The sequence below is a fragment of the Myzus persicae genome, unplaced genomic scaffold, assembly GCF_001856785.1.
Source record: "Myzus persicae strain clone G006 unplaced genomic scaffold, MPER_G0061.0, whole genome shotgun sequence".
Lineage (NCBI taxonomy): Eukaryota > Metazoa > Arthropoda > Insecta > Hemiptera > Aphididae > Myzus > Myzus persicae.
The window spans coordinates 54,487-76,270 of record NW_019104010.1 but is presented as its reverse complement, the minus strand read 5'-3'; the positions used below and the strand labels follow the sequence as shown (position 1 = coordinate 76,270).

Here is a 21,784-nt window from a genome sequence, read left to right as displayed (position 1 = left end):
CATTTTTATTTTTCTTTCCTCTTGTTTTTTTAGGAACTTTGGTGAGAATTTAAACTAAAATAATTCCGTAGGTGTTCATTATTCATGATTTAAAACGACTTTTATTTAAAATATTTTTCTCTATCTTCCTTTCTTTTTTACTTTTTTTTCTTAATATATACGTCATCCTTTATTTGTTTAGATTTTTTAAGTTTATTACAACGATAATATATTTGAACACATTTAATTATACCATCACACTTATTACGTTTTTTACGAACTAGAAAATTATAGAATTTAGTAATTCACAATACAAATACACAAAAAAAAGTGTAATTCCTAGTTTTTTGGAGATACTTTACCTATAATTGGCTATGGTAATTTATTAGTTATAGAGCAATTCTAATATTTCTCATACCATTTTAATATTATTTAATGATTAACCATTAAAAAATTATTGGTATTGTGCCTTTCACGACATATAATGATCTATTGCTTATTCGATTACGTTTTGATCACTAATTTGGTAACTTCTGTGACATTTCAAATAAAATATGCAGTTGAAAAAATGTTTTCCAATAAGTACCAATTCTCCGTTTTAAACAGTATAATATGAAATTATTTATACTAAACCAGTCGGAAATAGTTTTTAAAATATAGCATATTTTATCATTGTTTCTAGTCACCCGATACATTGACAAATCCAACTTCTATAGCATATTTTTTTTATACATTATAATGTAAACCCCAACCTAATTATTTTGAATGTTTTCCTTCATTATTATCCAGTTAGTGTTATTCATCATTTTTTGTTTCATATAATTTAATGTAATGCCTCTATCTATATTATTATTTATTATTATCATTTATTAATGATTAATTACATTCTTATTTAATAAACAAATTATTTATGATATTATACGTTTATATTTCGTTTATTTATGTACTAAAATATGAATAAACATTTTATATTTTACAAAGTAAACGTTACAGCTGAGGAATGGAACAGATAATAAAGGTAAAAATTTACCCAATGACAATAAGCCCAGAGTGAGATTTTAGTTACTTAGTCTCTTGGTAAACGTTGCTTTAGTCTCTGTAAAGGTAATGGATTATCAGGAATTGTGTTCGGTAATAAATTACTTATATAATAAGAGGATTTTTGAGTGAAATATTTATGTTCACTTTTTGATAGTTGGTGAGTTACAGATAGTTATTTCTTACTACTTTGCAATTGTTTTTGTAATTTATTGTTAGTACTTACTGTATACCCTGGGATAAATTTGTAACTTACAATACGTAAATTAAAATATATTAGAACAGTTTTTTATGTTGGCTGTTGTGGTAACTTTTTAAAACTACTCAAACAGAATCTGTAAGGAGTGCTTTATAATATTATATTATTACTATTCTTAGTTTTCCATACTTATAGAAAATATTTATTGGATAAGAAATTAAACATATAAGATAACATTTTAAGTCGATTGTTTTTTTCTTTTATAGTTTAAATGATAGTCAAACCAGGGTATTGTATTATTGTGTCGTCGTATTTCTTTATCATTTATGTTTCCATATTTATTTGTAAAATCATAATTGCATCGTCAAAGTAGAAATCGGACTTATAGTATGGTATAATGTATATAGTTGGCTTTAACATGTCTTTGTTGAAAACCGTTTACAAGAAAAGTTTTGTATTATTTCTTTGACAATTTTTCCATCCTATGATTTCTATTCTATGCATTGTCACCATTTCATACAATGGAAAGTCCAGAAATGATGATTTCAAAGAAGCTTTCCATTCTAATTGAAAAGTAAAAACCAACGGATCGTTCAAAAAAATTCATTTTCTAATCTAATACTACCGTTGTACTATTCTTTGTTGAATATCATCAATAACTATCAGTGCTCCTGAACACATGAAACGTAGATATAATTTTTAAAGAAACCAGGTAAACTTTATCAATATTATTTTAAATTCAATTTCCTAATTTTAATATAGATCAATGCTTTTTGTACATTCGTTCGGGATATCTTTATAATCTTTATAATATCCAGTTAGGACTTAATTTTAAGTACCTATAACAAAAACAGTATTACAAATATATAGATAACGTCAATGCCCAGAATCCGTTCCTCCATTTTTGTTCTACATTTTATATTCGTGGCCAATTCAGTAAACATTTGGAGGACAGTTTATCAGTCCTTTGTATTGCTTTCTTTTTTTTCTAGTACACCAATTGACTGTTAAAAATCATTGTTATATTAATTGTACACATTTAATATTTTAATTATTGAACTGTAATAGTTACTAAAGAAGTTCTAAAAATAAAAAATAATAAAACAATCATTTTTACAACAGAATACCCATAAGAGTATCTATATGAGCTTAGGGGGGTTTGGCTTAGCCACCCCAGTGTGAATTATTGTGGTCGATTTCGTTCAGGTAATTAGTAAATATAATCTTGCTTATCATAACCTAACTTGACGTGACAAATGGCATTATAATGCCTATACTTACTATTGTTATCAATTTTTTACCTATCCATCAGAATTTTTTTTTTTTTATTCGTGGTGCAGCTTCATGGTTACAGCTAAGGTTCCATAATATAGTAAAACAATAGTTCCTTAACTTAGTTTGTCCATCATAATTATCTGTACATAATAAATAACATAACTTATATTCTGAGAAAAGGAAGTTGCTGATTTTAACAGGTAAAAATTGAAATTCCCAGTACTTTTCTTGATAATAATCGAAAAAAGAAAAAATAATATGGGAATTCGGGGATATTTACTACGCAATGCCAGTTTTCAACAAAAGTTATATTGTGTTTTTTTTTTGTGTAGATTACTCAAAAACAAATAAACGTAGACATCTACTTGAATTTTTCACTAAATTGTTTATAATTGTTGAGCTAATTTAGACATTTTATGAAATATTGGATCTTATGTAATTTTTCATACTCAATAGTACCTACATAGTCCCAAAATAATTATTTATTTTATATGTTAGAATTTTAACAAAATTCAGAAAATTCAGTTAAAAAATGTGCATATTATTTTGTCACAAGTTTACTGGAAAATCGCATTAATTTGTTATCAGCGTTTGAAGTTCAAATTGTTTCTAAATTGGATATTCACCCATGAACTATTTCTAATCAATGGTTTTTTGATATTTTGATGTGATTCGAAAACAAATAATCGTAGATACGAACTTGAAATTTTAATCGAATCCTTATATTACTATTATCTAAATGTCCATGGTAATATTTTTTTCACGTTTTGATATTATAGCAATTTAAAAATATTATACCTAGGCGTGTTGTTTTTTTTTATAATGAATATCATTTACATAAATCAGTAAAAGGAGCTGTGAGGGGGGGGGGCAAAGAAAATTGATAATTTTTATTGGAGCTCAAGCCCTCTAATATATTTGATCACCTTACGCCCATGAGTATACCTAATAATGTAATTGCTAAAAATACTATATTAATATATATATTTTTTTTCAATACAATTTTTATTTACCAGCACATTCCCTGAACTTGTTTTTGAAATAATAGATGAATAATTGTATAAGGCGCAACCTTCATTCAATAATATTATTAACATCACCGTCGCAAGTGAATACAGAAATAAAAACTTTAATACATGAATTAATTTCCATACGATTATCATAAAATACAAAAAAAATAATATCATAATTTAAATTGTAGGACTTATACTAATGAGCAAATTTTTGTTTTGTTTTATTTGTTATGTTTTTTTTGTATATTGAATACTTTAGTTCTCCAATTTTTTAGTTAGGTAATATTTATATATTTAATAATCGTTATCAACTAAAAAATATTAGAGTATATAGTATATACCCGACTTAATTTATAATTATGTTGTAATACAACTAGGGTAAATAGTGTTCTTAATTTGTATCAAAAGCTTATAGTTTCACTGTTAAATAGTTAGGACTCCTGCATAGGGTACAAAGTGATGTGGGTTTAAAGTATTCAGTTAAGTTGACATGTAATTTTTGTAATCGTAAGCTAGAATTATTAAAACAAACATTTGGTTAAAGTTTTTATACTTAATATCATTATGTTTATAGTTTATGTCAGAAAGAAGACATTTTTTTCTACGTCAAAATAGAATTACTATAAAAAAATAACTACACTGCAAGCAAGTTCTGTTGTAATCAAAATTAAAGAGGTATAAACATTTTAACAATAGAATCATAAACTGCTTATTTATATTTTTTGATGTTGTAAATTGAATATTAAAGTTCTTTTTTTAGAATCAAACTATAGGGTACAATTTAAAACTAACGATTAAATCAATGAGAAAATTAATTTTTTTATTCATTAATTATTGTTAATAAAAAACCTCAATAATTTATAAAACTGATATTGGTTTATTAAAAAAAATATTTTTTTAAACTAAATGTCCATTAAATGTCAATTAATTCGTGGAAATATTTGTAAATCGAATATGATGATTATTTTTTGGAGGACTTAAGGTTTTAATTTCGAACTTGTATATAATAATAATTTCAGGAAATGCATAAAATTAATTATAAATATAAACAACTTATAATATTATCAAGATTAAAAATTCTGTTTTTTAGTATACTCTTATATATTTTTTGGTGAAATGAATGTTAAAATTAATATTTTAGAAACAATAATTTGTTTGAAAGTACTGGATTTAAATAATAATTATAGTTGTTTTGTAGATTATAATTTAGAGTCATTAGTCCAGTTTTAATTTATTTCATTTCAAATAATTTAAATAAAAGCTGTTATTTTTAATCTAAATATAATATTTTTGATTGAATTAATTTATGACTGTTTAACCAGAAACTTTAATAATATTTTACTTGTATTCACTATACAATAGGATTGGCTCAATCGTTTTATCTGGTTAATAAAGTATAAAATTAATTATTATTCTGTAATCGTTTCAAAAATATCCATTGTTTTCTAAGTCAGTATACTTATTTCAGAAATATACGGGTTTTCTTTTAACCGTATGTACTGTATCACGTATGTTAAATATGATAATCATCAAAAGTTGTTTTCGAAGTCTTTTAGAGCTTCCTTTATGAGACGCTTAGCACCTTATATCTCATTAAATAATTAATAAACACTCTTCGAACTTTTCACTTTGAATTCCTCTTATTATTCACGTTAGAAAATGTTTTTTTTATTAAATGGGTGCAAGTATAAAGCTTAAAATGAAAACACACTTTAAGAAATGTTTCTTCAATAAACGAAAACGGCAAATTCTAAGATTTTGATTTAAATTGTTCCTATCTAGCCATAAAATCAAAATGCATTTTAATTTTCAATCTTTTAGAAATAAGATAAAGATAGGTCTAATAAAAATATATTTATTTTTTAGACAAAAAAAAGTAAGGCAAATATTTTTAAATTAATTTAATGTTACCTACTTGATAATATAGTTTAAAATGTTCTGTTTGTATGAAAAATATTGATACATAAATAGATATTTAATGTAATTATTCTCATGTCAATTAAAAATAAAGGAAAAGTTTTAAAATTAAATACAATTAATGTGTTTTTTTTTATTTTAATTTTAATAAAAGTAGAGTTTAATTCAAAAGGACTTGATATGATATATTTGGAAACATCTAGATACTTTAAAAATACAAAGAAGGTTTTTATGTAGGTATCTAGTATATAATATGATAAATGGATATGCTCACTTTCAAAGGTTTAAGCTAATCGTTTAACGTGAATAAGCTTATCCCAAAATCTTTCTCCATCTGTCAGTTATAATTTATATTTTATACAGTTGTGCATATTTTATTTCTGCTTGTGAGAAATAATAGTAAAACATTATTGTACAGGTTAGAAACTTTATATTATATAACGTACACTCATATAATGTGTAGTAATTCTGTTTCATATAATCTAATTTTATAATATAATAAAAATTAATTATATTTAAATACGTATCTACCTTTATCGTATGATGCAAAAATTAAGTTGTAAACAATTTTTTTTTGTAATTGGTTCGTTACAAATTATAGTTTAAATATATGTATTGAGCTCAAACAATGATTTGTTTCTTTTGTATGCAATTTAATATCTGAGTATCTGACACAAAATCTGAACATGCATTTTTTGGTACATAATATACGATTATTATTCAGACACGATATAATAATAATTTATGTATAAATATTAATTTATTTAGCTCGTGCTTTTAAAATTGTTTCATAAGTTTAGCCTAATTTCGAGTAATCAAATTAATAAACGAATATTAAAATATTTGCTTTTTGTGTTCCTTTAAAGTTAATAACGATGTCGATAGTGTTCATAAAACAATAATTATATACGTATCAAGTATCAATACAATGGCTTTGAAGTCGGTACCTATATACTTGAAGGATCCTTATTGACGTCACTTTGTTTTTTATTCTTTTTTATCAAAAGCATTTTATATTGTGATTGTATTAAGTACAACAGTTTTTGAAATTGTATCACATAGGCATGAAATAATAATAACGTTTATATTATCAAAGGCTTAATATTATTGAATTATTTCAATATTATAATGTTTGTGTTTTATTATTTGTTTATCAACATATTATATTATTTTTATAGTTTGGTATTTCACACAATGATTTTTTATTCATGACTTTTACAGTTGAAAAAACTAAAAATGTTTCCATCTCTGTGAGTGGCATTTGTTTTCTTAAATATCTATTTAATCGCATTATAAAAACTATTCTATCTGGAAGTTTATTTTAAAATGCTAAACATGTGTCAATTCTTACATTTTCTATTATTTTTTTCCAAAATATTATGACAAATAACTGGAAATTGTATATTGCGCAACAAAACATTTTGAATTGAAATTTATTGAATATTATTTTCAGTTTTTAAGTTGGAATAAATAATTTTAATAAGCGGTTTTCAAAAGATAATTCGAAAGAGATCACAATAACCAAACATAAATTACATAAATTTGAATGATTTATTTCTTGTATTTTATTCTTATTCTTATTCAATTTTAAGAATTTAAAAACTAAGTTATGTTGGTATTTGTTAAACTATATTATGATTTGTACATTTGCTATTTTTCTGAAAAATTTACAGGCGTCCGAAAACCCGTCTTTAAGGATGCTGAAGGTCTGAATATATTAGAAGCTTAAAAGTCAAACACAGTTCATATCTTTATTTGAAATATTTAACATATAATAAGCGAAACGCTAGATAATATACATTTAAATACAGACTTAAAAACATTCAGTTTATACTCGTAATTAACTATGCACAGTTTTGAACTTTCCAGTTTAAGCAGCAATTGAATCGGTAGTTTTATTCGTCTATCGTCGTCAAATTATAACTGATTATAAAATATGAAACCTTGAAACGTATTTTAAAGTCGTATAAAAAATTTACTGTGGATTTCAGTGTTAAAATCATATTAACAACTTTAATGGATACAGCGCAGTTACACCCTTTATAATAAGCAACAATGCTTATTATTTTCTCACCCTCAGTTTAACCTACATGGTAGTATCAATAACATTATAATATAAATGATATTTAATCCTTAAAAATTATAATATCTCGGGATTCCATAATTTACTTTTTTAATAATTTATCAGCGAAATTCAGCTAATTTAGCTATCATTCGTGTTGACATTTATTTCATTGGACAATAAAAAACAATCAATTTAAAAATAGCAAATCAATGACAAAATCGTCTCTTTTTTAAGTTTTTAAACCTATGAGTGAGTACTTAATATCTATTATACTAATTTAAGTTGTTTCAATGCATTCAATGTATCTATTCTTGTTAAATCTTTATTGAATTATGGTTAATAGAATTTATACAGAATAACTCGATTGTATTTAAATATTAATATATATATATACTTTTTTGTTACAAAATAGCCAACGACTAATAAATTAGAATATTATACAATTTATATAAACTCAATAAACTAAAATTAAGTTTATTTATTTATTATTTTTTTATGTTTTAAACTAGTGGTTTTTGTATGATCATTTAAAGAAAAAAATTAATGCCTACATAATATACTTTATTTTTAATTTATTACGATAAAATCCATTCAGCGAAATATTGCACAAACAACACACTGCTCATATTGTCAAGCATATACTAGCTATCAAATATTATTTTGCACCTATCGAATACAATTTTACTGTTATTAATAGTACGTAATTTTACCAAAAATCTTTTTTCGTTACCTATACTACAAAGTTGTTCAACAACAACGTTTCGGTCGATGACGGGAAGAACACTCCCTCCCTCTTCCACCATGTCAAGCCTCTGAGGCGGATCCGATCATTACCTTTATACATGCCTCATGAGCCTCTTTGGTCCATGGAGTGTGTTGATGGCGGCTGCAGTGGCGAGCGTATTGTGTACATGTACACATAATATAATATTATATACAGTACTTAGCATATACTCTACTGCATAACGCTATAGCGAACGGCGGAAAGACATTAATTAATGCTCTGCCACTGCCACGGGAACAAAGGCAGAAAATGCTTCTGCAACTTTAATCTCCGGCATCCGTCGAAAAACGCTGCCAGCGTCCGCTGATCGATTGCCCCGTTCATCCGAATTATTACTATATTATACTATCGTACTTCCACTCTCTCTGTTGTCACACCGCCGTCGTATTTAGTCATCGGACCCGCGGGCCTCGATGTTAAGCGATTGTCGTCGTCATCGTCCACGAGTAACAACGAATTCGAAGGGATTTTATGGAAATCGTCATTATCGTTGGACTCGTCTGGTCCTGCGCAGTTATGCCCATATCGCACGACCTCAATGTCGATTTCGGCCTGCCGATTGGTTTTTGTTTCGAACAATTTTATTTCCATGATTATTCCCTTCGGGCTGTGGCCGTTGTGTGGCGTACCTATCTATAATATATACAGTGTCTTTCACTTAAATAGTAAAACGGAATATTTCAGCCAGATGACCCGAGTTTGAAGTGGGTATTTTTTAGAAAGGCAGAGGATATATAAATTCACATTTTGGGCACATTATCAAAATGTTCTGTAGAGTGATCGCGTTATACAACTTAAAATTTTTATAAATGGCAACACATTATTATCTATTAACGAATTCAAATACCTAGCCTTATTTTCTTCAAGAAAAATTAATGAATACACTTATTTTATCTCATAAACTATAGACTAGCTTACAGCAATTTAAAGTTTCCCGATTATCGTTGGCTTTTAAGGTAGAGAAATTTTAACATGTCAAATTAATGAATTATGACAGAATAGAAGTATTAAGTTTTTTTTTAATTAAGAAAAAACTATATAAGTTTAAATTTTTAACCGCTGTAATTTGGTCAATTTTTGAGGTCAAACAAAAGTTTATATGTCAAATTCGATTGAAAAAGATAGAGCTTTTGAATTTGGTATCTAATAATAATATGTAATTATTACCATTTAAAAATCATCAGTATTATAATTAACGGTGCATGCGCACTCCGAAATAGTAAAAAAAAAATATATTATTGACCCAGATTTGATGATCAAATGTCTCCTCAAAAATTCACATTTCAATTTGAGCTCATCCGGCTATAATATTTCGTCTTAATATTTAAATAAAATATGCTTTATTTTTATGTTACCGGTAGTATTAAAAATATCACGTATTCAATGGCCCAACTTTGAGGAGGGGGGGGGGGTGTTGTAATCGCCGAAAATGAATCACTTTACGTATTGTCTAGGATGGTATCTAAATAGTATCATTAAGTCATAAAACTGTAATAAATTTATTGAAGTAAAATGTATCGCATAGATATTTCTAATGTTAGATATGTTTAACACGAGACAATAATAATGAGAGATGGGGATCTGATAATAATTATATGATGACGACTAAGCAAATTAACATAGTACACGATAATAATAGCAATTGTTAATAATTATTATATTTTATTATTTAATTTCTCGTTATACATGCCTTATAAGTATTTGAAAATATCAATTTTAGATAAAAATAATACCACGAATTTGTCATTTTTGTCACTAGGCTATTTAGATTAAAATTTCTACTACTAATCGTACCAATGTACCAATGTGTATGGTTACCAGTATGCTACATGCTAATATAATTTTACAAAAGACCTAAACTACAGTAAATATAAATGTTAGACTATTACTTGTACAATAATTTATAGTCTTTAATAATATTCTATTACAAACATTTTTTATACGGAGATTAGAATCTGAATATTATAACAATGATAAAAACTATGTTACACAAAATATTTAAATTTTAACTGTATTGTATGATTGCTAAACTAAAAATTACCAAGTTAAGGGTAATACAAATTCTTATAAGGTAAAAATATCATTTACGGTGTATTTTTAACTCTATTATAATTTATGCTTCATGTAATAAATTGTTGTGTATTTTGCGGACTGTAGTTAAATTATAAAAAAGTTAGGAGGTACACTACTTCTCATGAAGACTAAATCGATATTAATATTATCCAAGATTAACTGGCTGATTTTAACACAACACCAATTGTGTTAAAAATGTATCAAACTGCATAGCTAAATGTTAACATTTTCCAATAACTATTATATTCATTAAGCTTAACGCCTACGTAATATCTAATAATATTAAAAATACTAAGTTTATAGGAAATTAAAGCCAATATTTGTATAAGCTTAAATCATATTTTGATAATTATAAGTGTTGTAAAAAAACAATACCTATGTTAAGACATATTTACATTTTTAAACCTAAGATCATATAAAAGTTATAAAATAATAATTATGCTTTCCAATAGTTTATTTTGAATTGAATGTTATCTAGATATATAGGTATTTTTAAGTTTAGCCTCTATATAGCATTACATTCGTATTCAAAATACTCATACATTGAAAGAGGAAACAGACACCAAATACGTCCAGGCAGTTATGAATTTGTATTAATACATAGAAACAGTAAACAATTGTTTCTCTTGGTTTTAGTTTTACTTTTAAACAAGATAATACCTTTTTTATGCAAATTAATGTGTTTGTACATATTTTTTTCTATAAAGAAATAACATTTTATTAGAGATTTGCATAACTACTGCTGAAACTGGAAAGTATATAAATGTATAGTATTTTTTTGAATTTCAAAGCTTAGGATAATTTAAAGTTATATATTTTTTTTTAAATGTCCAACTTTAAAAGTATAAAATGTGTAATACTATGTTCTCCATAGTTTATTGAAGCTTATAATCTTATGTCCCGCATGGTTATTATAGTGTCATATAATGTATCATTCCCATTGTAAACTAAAGACAAACTGAAATAGTATTGAAAATGGATTTTTCTACTTGCATTGTTTACGATCAAATCCCGTGGAATCAATAAATTATGATTGTAAATTCAATTAATATAAAGTTAAGTACAATTTTGCACAATATACTCATGGTATACATAATATAATGAAATAAATGGTATAATTGTATTACTATACTACAGTGTAAAATGTATGTAATTCATCGATTGCAGAATTATAAATTTACAACTTGAAATATTAAAGAATTTATAGTTATAAATACAGTAATACGATAGATTTAATTAATTTTTAACAAAACAAATTGCATACATTTGGTAAATAATTAGTATTGTTATAGAATGTTATAATAATAATATTACTAGCTGTAACATCAGGTACTTAACTAAAAAGTCAAAAATGACCTGTTATAGATCAGTATGAATGGGTTCGTAGTACAAATAGCTTAAAATTAATCTACTTAGAAAAAATAAGTTTGTATTTAGTAGCTTAGTAAATAATAACATACCTATGTAATGGTGAAAAGTTTCAAGATTCTACGAACAATATTTTCAAGTTTTAACGGAATATCTAAATTAGTTATTTTTTGATTAAACATGATGCGATAAATAACAGCTAGTTTACCTTTCCAGCTTGACGAATAAAATATGGTAATTATTTATTATTTTAAAATTGAGATTTCTGTTATTTCTTTTAAATTTCAACGGAAATATAAATCATGGTATATTGCCACTTTCTTAGTTTTAATAAAATAATTTCAGAATTAATATTAACAATACAATTAATTAATTAATAATGATTATTTTAAAAATTAAAAAGATATTTTAAAACAATGACACACATTTTTGTATTTCTATTGACGAAGTAAATTTAGAATATTCAATTAACTTTTTTAATGTACGTATCTATATGTATACATACATAAATTAATTATATAGGAGCTCAACGTTTCACCCTCGATTAAATTATTATAAAGCAAATATTTTCATCGATCCAATTATATTATTAATATCACCCTGAATTTATATACGTGGATATTGTAATACATAGTTTTACGATAAAATCATTTTTTATGCGATTTGGAGCGTAGCCGTTTTACATTAATTTCCTGTACGATACCTACTATTCAACTAAAATACCTATTGTACGCAAAACAAAAATATATTTAAATTTTTTTACTAAAGATTATATTATACACGTTTGGGCCCAAGATTGTGAGACTGTAAATTATAAACTGGCATCAGCACCCTTTAGTGCCATATTTTAGAGTCATTGTAGCACCCAGTGAATGCAAATTCGGAGTATGTGGCTTTTTTACCATATGGTACCCACCTATATTCAGATGTTTAACAATAAAAATAAATGATTATTAAAATTGGAAAATTAAAAATATATTATACCAATGTGCCATTAATAACTGCAACGATTATTACTTTCAATTTAACACAGATGTAGATTTTAATATGATGCCTATAATTTTGGTCGTTTATATTGTACCTACTCGTTTTAAATATTTAAGATTTAATTATCGACTGCCTACTTTTCACTGAGAGATTCGATTGAGAGTACCTATTCACATTACAATTGTGTCAATTCACGAATCTGTTTGTTGTAGATAATAATATATATGTACATTTTAATTTACTGTGGCATGTGTCAGTGGCGTAGAGCACGCTATAGCCCTTTTGGACTAGTAAAATAACTCGAGGGACTTTAAAATCTACTGGCCATAGACTAATGACTCAGACTTCGTTCTCTGTTAGTGTAAAATAATGTTCCAGCCAATCCTTTGCTCCTTCTTGAAAGGCGTGGTTCTTTCAAATAAATGTCTTATCGACTAAGGAAGAATCGCACCAGACGTCAATATTAATAAATAATAACCAGCAAAAGTGCAAACGGTTCTAGGAATTTCGTAATATGAATTAAATACATCTTAGTCAATTAGATTATTTCGTCGGAATTTTAAAAATCAAATGTTTTCTTGTATTTTTAAAAACAATGAGTGTTGTGTTACAACTGTTATACGTATCCCAGTGGTTAAATATTCAAATGATGCTAATTATATTAAATTTTTTAATTTTTAACTGTTTAGAATAAGCGTGATTACAGACAAGTGTTGTTAATTAAATTTAAGTATATTTAAAACTGGACACATTATAAATTCTGCTTTAAATATTGAGTTTTTTTTTATCAAGTTTACCGTAAATCATAATGTTCATAATATTAATAATACCTTTGAATGTTTAATTAGTAAATTTTGTTTTAATCAGTATTACGGTTACACCCTACGAATACTATACAGTCATTGTTTGAGTTTGGTAATTCCATTAGCAATTTTTGGATAAACGTTTTTTTATATTTAATGTTTGTTTTTTTAAAATTCTATATTGCATGGATTTATTTGAAATACCTATTATCATTTATTTAGTACACTAGAATTTACTATCAGAAACCAATGCCCCTTTATAGGTACCTAATAACTTTTTTTTTTTTAATAACAATATAGTTAATATTTATATTAATATTATTTAATAATTATATAAAATGTATAATAATATATTTATGTTAAAATTGATCAATTATTTAAATTCAATAATTTAATAACAATATGTATAGGAAATATAACTTGAATTAAATAGGTAAATTAGGAAAATAAACGATCATCTGGATTAAAATGATAATAATATATTGATGCATCGGTCGTTGTTTTAAACAGACTGTGTGATAAACGTTCAAGTTTTTAGTTCACGCTGCGTGGTTATAAATAATATTTTTGTTTTGTTTTTATTTTAATCTGACGTATTTTAAAACAATGGGGTAACCACTATTTTATAACATTTTTTCTGCATTTAAATAACTTTGAAAATAATTGTTATTATTTCATAAACAATAATAAACGTTCGTCGTCACCGCAGCGCGGCGTACCGAAGCTACAAACAAACAACTATATGCTAATGTAATATTAATGAAAATTACCCACCAAGTAATTTAAAAAGCGAAAAAAAAACAATAAACTATTTTTTATAGACTCGTGTAAATCATTATATGCTGCGTGAGTAACTTCAAAACATTACAATATTATTATGTTGTATAAGATAGGCCATCGCGTGGCAGACTAACCGAAGACGTCACATGGCTGTTTTCAATATTCCAAAACTTGTTCAATTATGGAACCATTAAACCCACCCTTACTTTCAGCTTTTTTTATAGAATTGAACGTCCTAGTACAATAAAGTACGCCGGTAATACATTGTTTAATATGTCACTAGTTGGGTTACCTACCTAAGTGACTTTATATTATATTTCCTAAGTAGAAACTAAATTTAGTTGATACGAGAATTTTTTTCAAAACTGTGCGTTTTATGCTAGGACTAGTTGACGAATATATTGCGAACATTTTTTATAAATTTATTTTTAACAATACTATGTCAACAAAATGCAATGTAAATAACCGTTTGATACGTTATAGCAAGATAATCCCATTTTGTGTAATATATTGTCCGAACATCAGTCGAAGTATCTTGCAATGTCAGGTCCCACGCTTATACTACAACAGAATTAGAACGAAAATCGTAGATATCCTTTTTTACCCGAGCAACAACGGTTGAACCATTTATTTAATGTACACTCGACGCCATCCGTCTTTGCCGCCCCATGAAGTGCGTACACGTATATACGGAAAAAAGAAAATATTATACATCTCGCTTACAAATTGGCTTGTCCATTTAACTTGTACGCACACTGACACTATTGCATTATATAGAAACGATTTTTAGATATGGATATAGTACCGATGATCAAGAAATAAATAGTATAAGGTGTACAATTTGAAAGTATAATAACCTAATTTATTCACTTGATTTAGAAATTGTATCAGGCATTTCCAACTTTTTTATATGATACTATTTATTTCAAATATAATTTAATTTAAACTCATACAGTAGGTATTAAAATATATATGATAACAAAGTTAAAATTAAATTGATTTCGGTATATTTTTTTTTAATGCGAACATTTCATAATAATATAGGACACTCAAGTACTTAAATTATATTTTTATAACCATTTATTTTTAATGATTTTTTTTACTTTTAATGGAATGTTAATTTTTACTTCTATAGATTATGTTAGTTAGGTATAAACTCAAAATTAATAATATTTGATTGAAACCAATTACAATGAATGTTGCATACCAAATTATTTTTTATTCCATCAGATTCGAAAGTCACATAAATTTGATAACACGTACCACTTAAATTAACGTACCCCTGAATTAGTGCAATTTATTAGGTTAAGTTAGGGTGTGGAAACCTATGTGCAGTTGTCTACGAAAAAAATTAATTATCCTGTACCCACGCAGTAAAACACATAATTATAGCAAAATCGAATTAAATTATTACAAAACTAATTCTCCCCGTTTAAAGATATCATTACACATTGATATGAAAGATATTATATACTATCAACTGTCTTCGTGATTTATACAAAGAATTGTGTACAATAAAATGTATAATTTACATGAATAAATTATAAAAATCATTAAGATTGAATATTTATGCATTTTCAAAAAATCACTTTTAATCGCTTACATTACATAATGTCGTTTGGTTTATGTGTTTCATAATAATGTATAGTTTATACATTAGCTAGAATTTTATAATAATGGGTATTAGAAAAAAAAACCTCTGGAAAAAATCAACGGGAAAATAACAGCCAAAAAATAAGAATGATTTAATTAAATATACAAATCAATAAATTAATTATGTTAATTGAATATTATGTATTGCTAGTAGTATACCTAAAACGGCTAAAACCTATTATGTAGCTTTATTTAAATTTATGTACATTTTGATATTTTTGTTGAAATGTATCTTTAAAATGAATTTCACTGATGAATAAAATAAAATAAAATAAAATACTTATGAAATATGAATGAGATAAAAAACAATTATTAATTATTTTGAAGTGGTGCAAATCATAATGTTGACAAAATGAAAAATTGCACAAATCACATTTTTTTTTTTGTGTTTGGTGCAAATTACATACGCTTGATAGTTTTTATAGATTCATAATCATAACTCATTACTATGCATCTATGGAAGCCCTGACAGCGGCGTTAATTTCTGTTGAAGTGGATCAGTGCCTAGTGGTGGTATTGATACGTTTGATTGTGCTTTGAACCCTTGGATTTCGGCCAAACTAACGTATGCAAGGAGAGGGAAATAAACTAGTTCTCACTGTCCTCTACTGAGTCTACCGTATATATAAATATCATAAACCAAAATAGTAATTTTAAGGAACACCTAAAGCACAGTATTGGTGGAGACTTAAGTTAAACCACGACAATATGGTCATACCCATACGAAGTAAATAAATATGACAGGTTAGTTTGTATTATTAACGGCAATACAATGTCGAAAACATATGCAAATTGTAAAACCAAGTATCCGTATAGAAATAACTTCTTTGAGTGAAATGGGTTTCCGATTGTTTCTCGAGCTACGGCAGAGTATTAATGATATAGAATGATAAGTTATTATTATTATTACTATTTCCGTAATTCTGGCCACTGTAGATCTTCTCGGAGCATAAGCCGCTCTTCATCATACAGCCTCCTTCACCGACTATACGAATCTATCCTCGTCGTCCTGGATCGGCTAATCCACCACCCGGTTTCTCACGCGACGAGTTAATCGAGCGCGCAGTGGTTACGCGTGGAGCGTCCTGTCGTCCCACTCCTCTACCATTGAAGTCCGCTACCGTTCGCAGACAACGGGTGGGCAAAGAAAAGGGTTGTACGCGAGCGGAAACGGTCATTAATTACCCCGAGAATATACACACTCACGCGCGCGCACGTATGTATACTAATCCAGAACGACCTTCTTAAGCACCGACGCCGCCGCCGCTAATACCGTTAGCGTCTCATTCGAATAGCCCGTAATTTGTCCCCGAGGAGCTCGCGGGCTCGGGGCTACCCCCAAAACCCCCCACCGGTGAGCCGACACCGTCATCGTCTCTGACAGAACGATATAATAATATAATAATGTATGCAAATCATATATACGTACGTGCATAATATGTTCTATAAATATATAAGCTTGGGTGTAGGTAAGCGTACCTATATAAAGACACAACAGACATTATTATGTTATTATAGTGTCGTAGTAGTGAGATGGCAGTGGCAGCGTGGTGAGAGACGCCTCTCGAAATTCATACGGGACAGAAATGTAAGGAATATTATACATTATGTAATACAATATAACTTGTGCATGGATATATGAGCGATTGTGTAGCTTAAGTCCTCGTTTTTTTAGATTCTGAGTGAAGCTATGAATGTATTGGAATTTATTACATTGATGTGATTTTGTTTGGTGTCTGTCATCTTCAACCCCAATATCTCTTCTAACGGGGAAATCAATTTTTTTATTTTAAATAAATTTCGATAAAAATAAGTACGCCTTATCAAAATGATTGATAATTCGTACAAGATCCAAGATAAGTTGTTCTTTTAATAGTATTTAAAAAAACGTTGATAATACGACATAATATATAAATTATCCCTTTTTTTATACCTAAGCATTTTAAGTTCAAATTTTGACGACATTGGATGTTTTAACGATGAATAACGAAATAAGTTATTATTTGTTGGAATTCCAATGGGTAGCATATTGGTGGAGCCTGAAATGTTTTGGTGTATTACTATATTTTATTATATCCAATGCCATTTTTAAAATATTAAGGGTAATAATAAGCTAGATATTGCTTATATTTACACCTTATAACTTGAATTGAAATAAATTAACACACTAGTAATATAAATATATGATGAGATGAACACAGAAATATAGACTGACAAACCGTCTCCGCTCATAAACGTTTAAGCACATACTATAAATTTAACACTTACATTACAGTCACGGACGAGGAACATTTGACTCCAACTACTGTACAGCAGAGAGGTTACTCGCCAGTTTTTATTTGTTTTGTCCTTGCTTCATGATTGGTAGGTATATAATATTATATTATACCAGCGATACATTTCAAAATATTTTGATCTAAAATTGCATTTTTCATTTTAATTACATCAAGTATAATATATTTTATAAATTATGACTTGCTTCCGAAATTTCGCATACTAACATAATGAATGATTTCGTCGCGATTCATGCGTTGCCTTTGTATCGTATACTAATCTACTTTATCGCAACTATATAATAATATATTGTGTATAAAATTACATTTTTAAAACTTTACCTAATTATCGTAATTGCATGTTTGGTGTCATAATCATACTCGAAATAATCACATTATAAAAGAGTATATTAAACATTTTCAAAAAAACATTTCAATATATAGTTTGAATAAGTTAAAAAAATAATGCAATTTACTAATAGTAGTAACTAATTATAGGGATAAGGTCATTATTGTCTGGTATCTATATCAAAACAATAAATTTACCATGAACACGGGACAGTATTTTATATTATAGTAATTTATCATTACAATTGAAATTATAGTTTTGTCATGCGGTTAATGTTGGTTATTGTTGCTCTATGTTGTTCATATGATTAATGAATTGCCTAATTATAACGTATTGTTTTTATAAGGAGTGTTCTGCGGCGATACAAACTTCAGTTTTTCAAATTAAAACATATATCGAAACATTATGAAATATCAAATAAAAAAATATCATAAATATGCTAAAATATTTTGAATAATTTAAATTTAAAAAAAATTTTCCTTTACACACAAACGGTCAAAAATTAAAAGAAGAATATTGTCTTATTATAGAATTTGATTGAATAATTACACTTGTTTGTACTTATTGTCTCATACTTAATTATGTAGGTACCTATTTCTTGACAAATAACAACTGTATGATATTATATACCCAACAACCCTCACCATATAGGTTCTTAATTTCAAATTATAATTGATTCAAATTATTCATAACTAGTAATAATTATGTAGGTACTAAATTAATATTTTAGATAACTACATTGCATATTATATAAACATAATATATATAAATATTTACACATATGTCGCGAATAGTCCAAAAATATCGTGATTATATGATCAATTAAAATGTTTCACTTATTTAAAATATGTTACCTACTGTTGTCAATAAATAATACGATATCTAAATCATTATAATAATAACCAGCCACTCCGACAAAGATATTTTTAAATTATAATAATAATTTACAAAATGTATTTTGAAAAATAAAATTATGAAAATATTTTGTTCAAACGACATTAAATTTAAAAAAAAATGTTAAGTTCGTTTCTGCACAACATTTAGATACAATAAGTACATATAAATCATAATTCATTTAACTCGCAATTAAAAACAACAACAATGCTTAAAAATGCAGTTTGTTGAAACTGTTTATTTGAATTTGAGTCATATTTTGTTGTAATTTGCACAAATATTAATAATTTTAAATATCATTATTAGTATAAAATCATAAAATAAACAAATAACTGTGAAAGATCCGTTGAACTTTTCTTGAAATCTGTTTCTTAAATTGAAAATTGTATTTATTGTAACTTTAACGGATAGACATTATATTATATTGATTATCGACCATTCAATACACTGAAATCTGCTAACTTGATACATTTTATTTCTTAAAGTTTATGATTTCAAATTTCTAGAAATCACTTTTTACAAGCTTTTTACAAGAAACCAACTTAATATAAAGGAAAAAATCATAAAATAGTAAACACACTTGTACAAAATAAATGTCTAAATCAATATATTGTAATTAAGTACCTAACCGTAAATTGGAATTTATTATACCTATTGTTGTTATGATTAATAAATTATGATAATTATTCTTTGCCAGTGGTTTTTTGATAATTGTAATAATTATAATAAAGATAAGTATGCGCAGGGACAATATTATGTTATTAAACAATGGGACATGTTCAATCAGAAAACAAAAAAAATGGCAATTATTATTTTACTCTGTGCTATCAATTTTTAAGACAAATTGTTCTATTTAATTTTTTTAATTAGCATTTAAGTAATTAAATTACTTTTCTCAGTGAATTTGATTGTATTTCAAAGTATAATTCAGAATTTTTAATTTTATTCGTATTGTTAACATTTCCTTTGTTAAAATATGTTATTATTTTTGAAAATGTCGCTCAACTTTTCAACAACCCTTGATATTTATCTGTACTCTCTTTAAAGCATTATAAGAATCTGTTTTTCTTTTTAATTTCATTAATTTAATATAAGTTTCAAATTGAACATTATTCATTTTTCATAAAACAATGACAATTTTTTAAAACGAATTTTGTGTAAATAAAAATATATTTGTAACTGGAAAACAAACTAATTAATAGGTAATAAAAAACAGGTATTGTATAAATTGAAAGTGCAATTGGTATATCATTTTTATTCATACAATTTATTTATGCAGTGGTAGAATAAAACTTCTTAAAATCATTTTCTCATTTCGGCCATCGTTATTTTTCAGGGGCCGTATATATATATATATATATATATTTTTTTTTTTGATTGTTTTAAATAAACATTGTACAGTCGTCGACGACAAGCAATTATTATACAAACACACAGGTTTTCTTTTGTACACTTGTACACTCTCTGTAGTAGCTGTTGGTGATTATATTCTGAAAACAAAGCCATTCGCTTTCACGTAATTAATTTGAACATTCGCTGTATACACGATAGTAATGTATAACGTACTACCCCTGAAATATTTAATTATATAGGTAAAATGTCTTTTTGGACGAATGCAATAAAGACCTATTCTGTTTCCATTGATCGTTTGGTTAGGTTTTCGCTCACATCTGCAGATATATTATAATACGACTAGGTAGCTGATTTCCTATATCCGCATTGTAATGTTTTGACGACAAAAAGTTTGCCCCAACTTTTCTCATTAAGAGGTCCATGTTTATTATTGTTTCGTTGATACGAGCCGAGTATATACTATATATATATATAGTTTAGGTTGTATATACATATATATAGCAAAAGCCGGTATTTAAATCAAAAATGTATTTAATTATTTTGGATATTGCAGTCATATCACATTTCATTTTTAAATAAACAAATTGTAAACGAGGACTTATTTGATGAGAGTAGTAGTCGTCCGTTTCACCGACTTTAACATTAAAGCCAAGGCGGCTATCTAGTTGTATTATATATCTGTGGTCACGTCATTATTTCCGCAGATACGTGGACCGCAGCGTATCCGTTTTGAGTCCCAGGTGTTAACAGTAAATACAAAAGAGGGTATATGCGGAAATGAAAGTTATAAATTATGATAAACCACACCATGATAATAATATTATTATATTCGAGAATATATATAATTATTTGTTTTGTATTTATGATTGCACATTAAACTAAACGCATATAATAAAATAGTAATGTATATAATATTGCACAAAAAATAAAAGTGGCACATCATTAATGTGTGCTTGGTATAAAATATAATGATCGTCGAAT

The 21,784-nt window shown here is 26.5% G+C and overlaps 1 protein-coding gene across 3 annotated transcripts in view; it reads left to right on the top strand.

Annotated features, from left to right (window-relative positions):
- The window catches only part of LOC111037528 (potassium voltage-gated channel protein Shaw-like), a 65,574-nt gene that overhangs the window by 8,934 nt on the left and 34,856 nt on the right, over nucleotides 1-21,784 (top strand). Inside the window, exon 1 of one of the 3 annotated variants that reach the window (XM_022320158.1) lies at nucleotides 17,477-17,522. The exons of the other annotated variants lie outside the window; for them this stretch is intronic. The gene's annotated coding sequence lies outside the window, so the exon portion shown is untranslated. Of the gene's footprint in view, nucleotides 1-17,476; nucleotides 17,523-21,784 lie in introns of those variants that run through there. 3 annotated transcript variants of the gene reach the window in all.